The sequence below is a fragment of the Balearica regulorum genome, chromosome 14 (genome assembly GCF_011004875.1).
Source record: "Balearica regulorum gibbericeps isolate bBalReg1 chromosome 14, bBalReg1.pri, whole genome shotgun sequence".
Lineage (NCBI taxonomy): Eukaryota > Metazoa > Chordata > Aves > Gruiformes > Gruidae > Balearica > Balearica regulorum.
Window position 1 is genome coordinate 21,897,262 of NC_046197.1, and position 8,424 is coordinate 21,905,685.

Genomic DNA, 8,424 nt, shown 5'->3' on the forward strand with positions numbered 1-8,424 from the left:
GGCATGAACAGAAACAACCACCAGACTTTTATAACAGTCAAATGCAAAGGACTGAAATGCTCGAGCCACTGGGATGCTTTTTGGTACGGAGGCAACGAGTATTGCTGCCTGAGCTGCAAGTGGGAAAAGGGCGGAGAAATTTAAGCCCCGTACCCCCAGTCAGTAGTTACCATCTTTGGCAGTCTTAAGCGCTCGGAAAGGATCGTTAAGGTGATGCTGGCGCTCGGCGACTGCAAGTTGGTACTGCATCTCGTGCCGCGCATGCGCGGCGTGCGCTTTCCCGCGCCCCCTGCTGTCACCCGGCGACCAAAACGCGATACTTCGTCTCGAGGGCGGTGCATGCGCAGCTCACTGCTGACTCGCGCATGCGCGGTGGCGCCGCTGTGCTCCACGCTGCTGTACGCTGATAACGGCAGTGCGATACCGAGGTGCTTGTGGGGTGGTGCCGCCGCGCTCTCTGCTCCCTCTCGGTAAGGAAACTCCGCTGCCGCCCCACGTGCGCGGTGTCCCCGGGCGCTCGGCGCGCAAAACGCAGAACTGCACCGCCGGTGCCGCCCGCGGGCAAGCGGCCGCCTCATGGCCGAAGCGCGGTACTGCAGCCCGGCGTTCGCGCGGCAGCTGTGGCTCCTCTGGCGCGCCGTCGGTGGCCGGCGCATGCGCGATACCGGGGAGCAGCATGGCGGCGCGCAGGGCGTGGATCCCGCCGGCGGCGGCGAGTGAGGCTGAGGCCACCGGTGAGGTCAGCTAGCCCCTTCGGCGGATGTGGGGGTGTCTCCTGCCCTCTGGCCGTCCGGGGGTGGCGGGATAGGAAGCTTCACACTTCCGCTGAGGATGGCCCCCGGTCCGCTGGAGGCGAGCCGCGTCAGGGCAGTCCCAGGCAGTTACCCGGGAGCTGACAGGGTGGAAGGGGGACAAGTAGGTGGACTCCCTCCCAGGCGCAGGGCGCCTCCCCGACTCGCCGGAGCTCCCCCTGAGCCTCCCCCGGCCCCGCTCAGCTTGTGCAGCAGCCCCCAATTCCAGCACCTCTCCTGAAGCCTGTCCGGCAGCCCCAGGCCGCCCCCAAGCCCTGGCGCGAAGTCGGCAAGCTGGCCCTCGCCTGTGCCGCTTTCTTCCTGAACGGGGGTGCTGGCGGCGGCAGCAGCACCAAAAAAAGAGCAGCATCTCCAGAAGCCCCTGCAGAAGGAGGAGGGGCTCTCGCCAGGGCCGACCTACAGTAGTAATAGTTGCTGCTTTTTCTTTCCCTCTCCCAGAGGCCACACTGAGGATGTGGTTGCCTGTTCCTCCCTTGGGGATGCCGTTGACTGCCCCCACCTCGCACCTGTGTGGTTTGTCTCTGCCTGGCCTGGCTCTCCTCGTGGCGTGGGGGCAATTCCCAACTGTGAACAGGAGCTGCCCCAGGGGAGGCTGGAAAGGCTGGAGAAAGAAGAAGAAGAAGAAAAAGAAGAAATGGAAGGCCGTCCGGCTGGCAGCTGCCTCCCACTGCAGACAAGAGAGAGCCTGCCTCGACAGGTGAGGAAGGATCCCTCTTTGTAGTCTGTGGCAGGTCAGACTGCCAACGTGCACCGCAGGGTCTGTATGGGTAACCTTAAAGCACGGTACAGTCGTGTACGGCGCAAGCAAGTCTCTTCAGAGCTGTAAGAGACCCATGTATCCTCTTAGGTGGAGGACAGCCAAGTGACCGGAGTAACAGCAAAGGAAAGGTGGAGAGAATGAGAAAGAAGCGTCTGCGCTGGCAAGCTCTCCCGGCAGCGCTGGGAGCCAGAGCTGTGGTGAGTCCTGGGCCCTCGGGGCCCCATCACCTCTCTTCTGTGTCCTGGGTTCTCCCCACCCTCCCCTGCCCCCCTTGCTTTCCTACAGCACTGTGTTTTTTGGGGGTTTGTTTTCTGCTCCCCTGTACCTTCTTTCGCCATCTTGCTCTGACGGGCTTGCTGTCCCCATCTTTTTTAGGTCCTCCCTTTCTCCGCCCCGTAGCCCATGGCTACTTTTTCCTTCTCTGTCTGTCTCTCCCTCTCTCTCTGCCTGGCCCCCAGCCACTATTTTTGCATTCCTCCCCCTCGGTCCTGTAGCCCGTCGGTATTTCTGCCGTCTCTGGCTCGCTCTGTCCGGCTCCTCGTTCCCGTTGTTCGAGGTGTTCCTTCTCGGCTCCGTAGCGAGTCGTCGTGAGTCTCTCTCTTTCTCTGTCCCTCTTGAGCCTGTTCCGTGCCCCTCATTTTGAAGGCCTGCCTCTCTGTCCCGTCCCCCGTAGCCACGGTGCCCTTTCTCCCTCTCGCTCTGTCTTGCTCCCCATCCCTGTTTTTCTAAAGCCTCCCCTCTCTGCCCCCTAGCCCGTCGGTACCTTTTTCTTTCCCCGTCGCGGTTTCTCTGGCTCCCTGTCCCTCTTTCTTTCTCTCTTCCTTCCTCCCTGTCTGCCCCGCAGCCCGTCCCTTCGTTCCTTTCTCCTTCCCTCTCTGTCCGTCTCCCGGTGCCTGTCTTTAAACTCTGCTTCTCTGCCCGCTAGCTCGCCACCGTCTTACCTTTTTCCGTCTCTCTCTCTCTGTCCGGCTCCCTCTCTCGGATTTTCAATTCCTCCCTCTCTCTGCGGAAGCCTGTTGGGACTTTTTCCCCTGCTCAGCCTCCCTGCCCAGCTCCCCTCTCCCTGTCTCGTGATTCCTCCCTCTCTGCCCTCTTAGCCGCGACCGTTTCTATTTTCTCCGGCTCTCTCGGTCCGCCTGGAGATCCCGATTGCTTTTTAAAGTCACCGAATCGTTGAGGTTGGCAAAGACCTTTAAGATTATCAGGCGGAACTGCGAACCTCGCGCTGCCAAGTCCCCCTCTGCCCTGCAGCCCAGCCCTTCCCTTCTGACGGCCTCTTTATCCACCTCTCTCTGTCCGGCTCCTGGCCCCTCTTTTCCACTTCCGCCCTCTGTACCCCGTGGCTTTCCCCCTCTTCTTTCTCTCTCTGTTCGAGGAGGAGCAGCTGCTGCCCCAGCGTTCGCACCCCGTTTGCGGTGTCGCGCACACGCTTATTCTTGGGCACGCTTCCTCCTCCTCCTCCTCCTTCAGGCTCGACCCGAGGCTTCCCGCAGCGGTCTCCGGCGTCGGATTTTGTAACATAATCAACGTAATTGAAAGGTGCGGCAGCGGGATCGGCCCGGTCGGGGCGCCTCCAAGGAGAGGGACCCGGAACAAAGAGTTTCACGCTCGGGTCCCATACGACCGCCCCTCGCGCGCTGTCCCCGCGTCCCTTAGTCCCGCGGTGACGTTTGGTCTGGGGTCTTCTACCATCATCTTGGATTCTTCTTCTGGATAGCTGTGGGCGGTGCGTTATTCCACAGGTGCTGCTGCGCCGATGCTCCCTACGTTCGCACTAACGGGTAGAGCGGAAGGCTCTGCGGCCAGAGAAGAACGGCACGGACGCGTTCCCGCTCGCTCCGTTGCATCGGAATTTCGCCGGCTGGGTTTTCCCGCTGAATTGACGGCACTACCGGAAGAAATTTCAGATTAGTGAGTACTGTGCTTGTCTTAAATTTAATCTTTTCAAGTAATTTTTGTACCGACGCCCGGTCCGTGGCTTAGATATTTGGTTTGCAGTGAAACAGACCCGGAGTGTCGCTCTAAGTAGCGTTCTGATTCGCTGAAATTCCCCATAGTCAGAGAGTAAGAATCGTGAATGTTGCTCAGCGGTTTGAAATCTCAGGGTTTCTCTGGAAGCTGACCTGCCAGAATGAGCCGAAAGTAGGCAGAACGCCAGTAGGGATACCGTATGAAAGGTCCTCTTCTTGACAGGAGAAGAGCTCGACGTACCGGTTCAGCAATCGTGGGCTTTGTGCGATTCCCTCGGGGACAATCTCGAACAAATGTTGTATGGCAGAGAGCATCTTAGCTTACTTTCCATCTCCTGCTCGGTTACTTGCAGAATATTTAATTTAGCCTTGTGTGGACCCACAGGGAAACGTCCCCGACTCAGGCTGGTAGGGCAACCCCAGTGCCAGCTGGTAACATCGGGAAAGAGTAGGATGTTTTGAAATGTTTGCCTTGCGAGGAGAAGGGCCGCCTCCCGTTAGGCAACCGAATTCTGTGACCGATTTCCATGCTTCACACGCGTGCGTGCGCACCCTCCCCGCCCCTACGCACAGAGGCAGACTTTGAAGGAGGCGGTCCCTAAGGCAACGCGATCTAAAACCTGGAAGTTTTTTTTCTATTTTTAATAGTTTCTTATGGATATGAGGCTTGTGTGGGCGTTTAGCTTGTCCTGTCCTTAATTCTGAACCCACTGGCTGGTGCAGAAGAACGGTCGTGTGACAAAAACAGCCTGAAATTTGTCCCTGTGCCGGATTTGTCCCGTGGTAAAGGAGTACGTCTGTTATTCCGGGTGCGAAAGGTGTTTGGTGAGCGTACCGCATCGTCCGAGCTGCCCTCGGTCTGATTGCAAGCTGTGGGTTATGGCTTAGAAATACGTGCGCCTACCATTCCTTACGGTGTGTTTCTGGTTTTTATTTTTTCAAAGAAAGGGTGGCTTTTTCGTCGATCTCTTTGTGAGAGCATCAAGTCGGGTGGCGGTAAATACGTAGAAGCGACTAGGCGTACCGCAGTGTGGACCGGACAGTATTGGCGTGCTGCTCTGCTAGCAGGGGAGAGCCAGGTGAGGATGCACGTGGTAAGTACTTGTCCTGCCTCCAGCTGAACGGAAAGATTCTCACGTTGAGGGTTCCCGGGCTTGTCTGTGTGATTGGCATTACTTTTTTTTTTCTTTTGAATATGAAACAGGGTCAGAGAGTTGTTGACGCATGGGACTTTGTGTACTGCTTTAGGTAGCTTTTCGTACCGACTCTTAGATCAGTTGCAAAACTTTACTCTTTGTGCAGTTGACACGTTTTGTAGCATCTGTGGCAGAAACAACTACAAAGACATCTGTCTTGTAGGTAAGCTGAAAATAAAAATGCGGTTTCTCACCTGATTTTTCTTTCGGAGGAACGCTCGCCCCCCCCCCCCCCCAGCGGCTGGTGTTTTTGCTAGCATTATCGGGGGAGGGAATGGGGGCGCTTGCCTGGTTTCTTCCCCTAGCCAGGGACTTGAAACTTTGTTTTTCTGAGGTGTCTCGCTAGAAATTTACAAGTGTCGGTGGTCAACAGTGGCAGAGAATTGGGTGGCGTTTTCAATTTCAAAGGGAAGGGACGTGGAGGTGAAGTATGTTGATGTTAATTCTGCTACCAAAAGTGAAGTACCAGCCGCTTGCTCATTCTGGATCTTCTCTCCTTTCGCCGTCCTCCTCCAAGGGTTACGTGGCCAGGCTGTGTACCTTGTCTGTTCTCGCGCTCTTCCTTTGATACGCAGGAGCGCTGTGAAATACAGGGGCTATGGACAGACACCTGCCGTTGTTGCAGATACCTTAAGTCGCGTATTTGTCCCTTTAGCCTGTCGTTTCCTTTCCGCTCAGGTGAGCTACGTGCAGCGTTAGGTTCCAGGTGGGAGCGGTGCCGCCGAACGACGCTCTTGGAGCGTGTGCGGAGGAGGGCGACCGAGATGGTGAGAGGTCTCCGAGGCGAGACTTCGGGGGAGCGGCTGAGGTCGCTTGGTTTGTTCGGCTTGGAGACGAGAAGGCCGAGAGGTGACCTCATCGCAGTCTGCACCTTCCTCGAGGGGGACGGCGGAGGGGGAGGCGCTGACCTCCGCTCTCTCGGGGGACCAGCGACAGGGCCCACGGAAACGGGACGAAGCTGCGTCAGGGGAAGTTCAGACTGGACGTTGGGAAAAGGCTTTTTCACTGAGAGGGCGGTCAGTCACGGAACAGGCTCCCCAGGGAAGCGGTCGCAGCCACCGAGCCCGTCAGGAGTTCGAGGAGGGTCTGGACGATGCTCTTAGTCGCATGGCTTAGTTTTCGGTAGTCCTGCGAGGAGCAGGGGCTTGGGCTCGGTGATCCTGATGGGTCCCTTCCGACCAGAGATACTCTATGAAATCTTCCTGGTTAAAAATGAGCTTATTGTAACAGAGAAATCACTTCACATGGTGTGTTGGTTTTGCGTGGCAAGGTTTTGGTAGTGGGGGGCGCTACAGGGGTGGCTTCTGTGAGAAGCTGCTAGAAGCTACCCCTGTGTCTGATAGAGCCAATGCCAGCCGGCTCCAAGACGGACCCGCCACTGGCCAAGGCCAAGCCAATCAGCGCCTCTGTGATAACATAGTTAAGAAAGAGAAGAAACAGCGCTTTTGCAGCCAGAGAGAGGAGTGAGAAGATGTAAGAACATCTGCAGACACCAACGTCAGTGCAGAAGGAGGGGGAGGAGGTGCTCCAGGCGCCGGAGCAAGATTCCCCTGCAGCCCGTGGTGAAGAGCATGGTGAAGCAGGCTGTCCCCCTGCAGCCCATGGAGGGAGGATGAGGGGGTGTAGCGATTCCACCTGCAGCCCGTGGAGGACCCCACGCCAGAGCAGGTGGAGACACCCGAAGGAGGCTGTGGCCCCGTGGGAAGCCCGCGCTGGAGCAAGTTCCTGGCAGGACCTGTGGACCCATGGAGAGAGGAGCCCACGCCAGAGCAGGTTTGCTGGCAGGACTTGTGACCCCGTGGGGGACCCACGCTGGAGCAGTTTGCTCCCGAAGGTCTGCACCCCGTGGAGGAGACTCACGTTGGAGAAGGTCGTGAAGGACTGTCTCCCGTGAGAGGGACCCCACGCTGGAGCAGGGGAACGATGAGAGGAGTCCTCCTCCTGAGGATGAAGAAGCGGCAGAAACACCGCGTGATGAACTGACCGTAACCCCCATTCCCCGTCCCCCTGTGCCGCTGGGGGGGACAGAGGTTTGAAGCTGGGAGTGAAGTTGAGCCCAGGAAGATGGGAGGGGTGGGGGGGGGGTGTTTTAAGATTTGGTTTTATTTCTCATTCCTCTACTCTGTTTTCCTTAGTAATAAATAAGACGAATTCTCTCTCTAAGTTCGGTCTGTTTTGCTCGTGATGATAATTAGAGAATGATCTCTCCCTGTCCTTATCTCGACCCGTAAGTTTTTTTTTTTAGTTATACCTTTTCTCCCCTGTCTAATGAAAGAGGGAAGTGATAGAGCGGCTCTGGTGGGCACCTGGCCCTCAGCCAGGGTCAACCCACCACACATGGCTTTGTGCAAGGACTGTCGTCTTATAATAGCTTGCTTTTTTTTTCTTTTTTTTTTTTTTCCTTTTGCCACAGATATGAGAGAAGCTCCATCCAGAGATGAAGCGGAGACGGAATCAACTGTCCCTCTGCCTCATCCTGTGAGACCAGAAGACATGGAGTAACTGTAAGCTGTGATTCTCAGGCAAATGACTAAGAGCGTTTTTTTTCTTTTGAAAAAGCTTCCCGTGCCTTTGCTTTTACTCTCCCGTTCCTGTGTTGTGTGGCATGTCGCATTTTTTGAGGCCGTGGAAGCGACACTGGGAGCGATGGGTCGTCAGAATGAGGTCCTCCTGCCTGTCGCTGGTTTTGCTTACCTTCGCTATCTCTGTGTACCACCAGCCTGCATCTCTCTCTGTATTCCTCCATCCCCGTCCCCTCTTCTCTGTTCTACTTTTGTTTTGCTGCGTACGTCCCGTTCCCTGTCCCGTCTTTATCCTTCCTTTCTTCTGCCTCTCCTTTTTCTTTGTGCTTTTGTCCTGCTCCCCGACCCTGTTTCTTGCTCCATCTGACTGTCCTTTTCCTGGCACCTTTGTGTCTCTGCTCCTCGCCCCTGTCTTTCTCTCCCCTCTGCCCAGTCCTCGTCTCCCTCTTTGGTCTCTCTCTATCCCTCTGTCCTCCTCCTGCCTCTACCGCTCTGTCCTGCTCGCTGCCCCTCTTTTTCTCACTCTGCCCCGGTGTCCCGCTCCCTGGTCCTCTTTCCCTCTGTTGCGCTCTCCTTTTATCTGTCCTTCTCCCTGCTCCCCAGCCCGGGTCTCTCACGCTCCCGCTTCCTTTTTTTCGTCTCTGTTGCTCTGTCCTGCTCCCCTTGCCGCCGTTCCTTGCCGTACCTCTCGGTCCGGCTCCCTGCCCTTATTCTTTTTTCCTCCCTCTCCGTGGCGCTGCCCGCCCGGGATTGTTTCTGCCTCTCTGTCCCGCTCCCCGTCCTCGTTTGTCGGGCGCCGTCCTGCTCCCTCTCCCTCTCCCCCTCCCTGCTGCTTCTCTTTCTCTCTCCCTGCTGCTTCTTTCTCCATCACTGTCGGGCTCCCTGGCCCCGTCCTTCACTCACCGCCCCTTTCCCTGCCTTATGCTTTCTCGCTCGCCGCCGCCTGCCCCCATCCAGCTGGCTGCCGCTTTTCTCCTCTCTTCTGGCGTCCTGCAGCCAGCTCCTTGGTTTTGGTGGTGGCCTCTGCACGGCAGCCCAGCTCTCCAGGAGCCCGACTGACTGACCGTGTGTTCCATGCTGGACCGGCGAGTGCGGCTCTGGGTAGGATAGCCAAGGTGCGCCAGGGCTGGGCGCTGGGCCCCGTGCCCCAGTGCAGAGTCGCTC

The 8,424-nt window shown here is 57.2% G+C and overlaps 1 long non-coding RNA gene across 2 annotated transcripts; it reads left to right on the plus strand.

The window, feature by feature from the left end:
* The first annotated feature begins 1,426 nt into the window (after positions 1 to 1,426).
* On the plus strand, positions 1,427 to 4,663 carry LOC142603847 (uncharacterized). 2 transcript variants are annotated; one of them, XR_012837734.1, is made up of 4 exons: positions 1,427 to 1,509; positions 1,660 to 1,769; positions 3,315 to 3,483; positions 4,487 to 4,663. It is a non-coding gene; the product is annotated as an uncharacterized LOC142603847 (long non-coding RNA). The 2 variants fall into 2 exon arrangements; XR_012837735.1 differs by lacking the exon at positions 1,427 to 1,509 and adding an exon at positions 1,523 to 1,543.
* Positions 4,664 to 8,424: the final 3,761 nt, after the last annotated feature.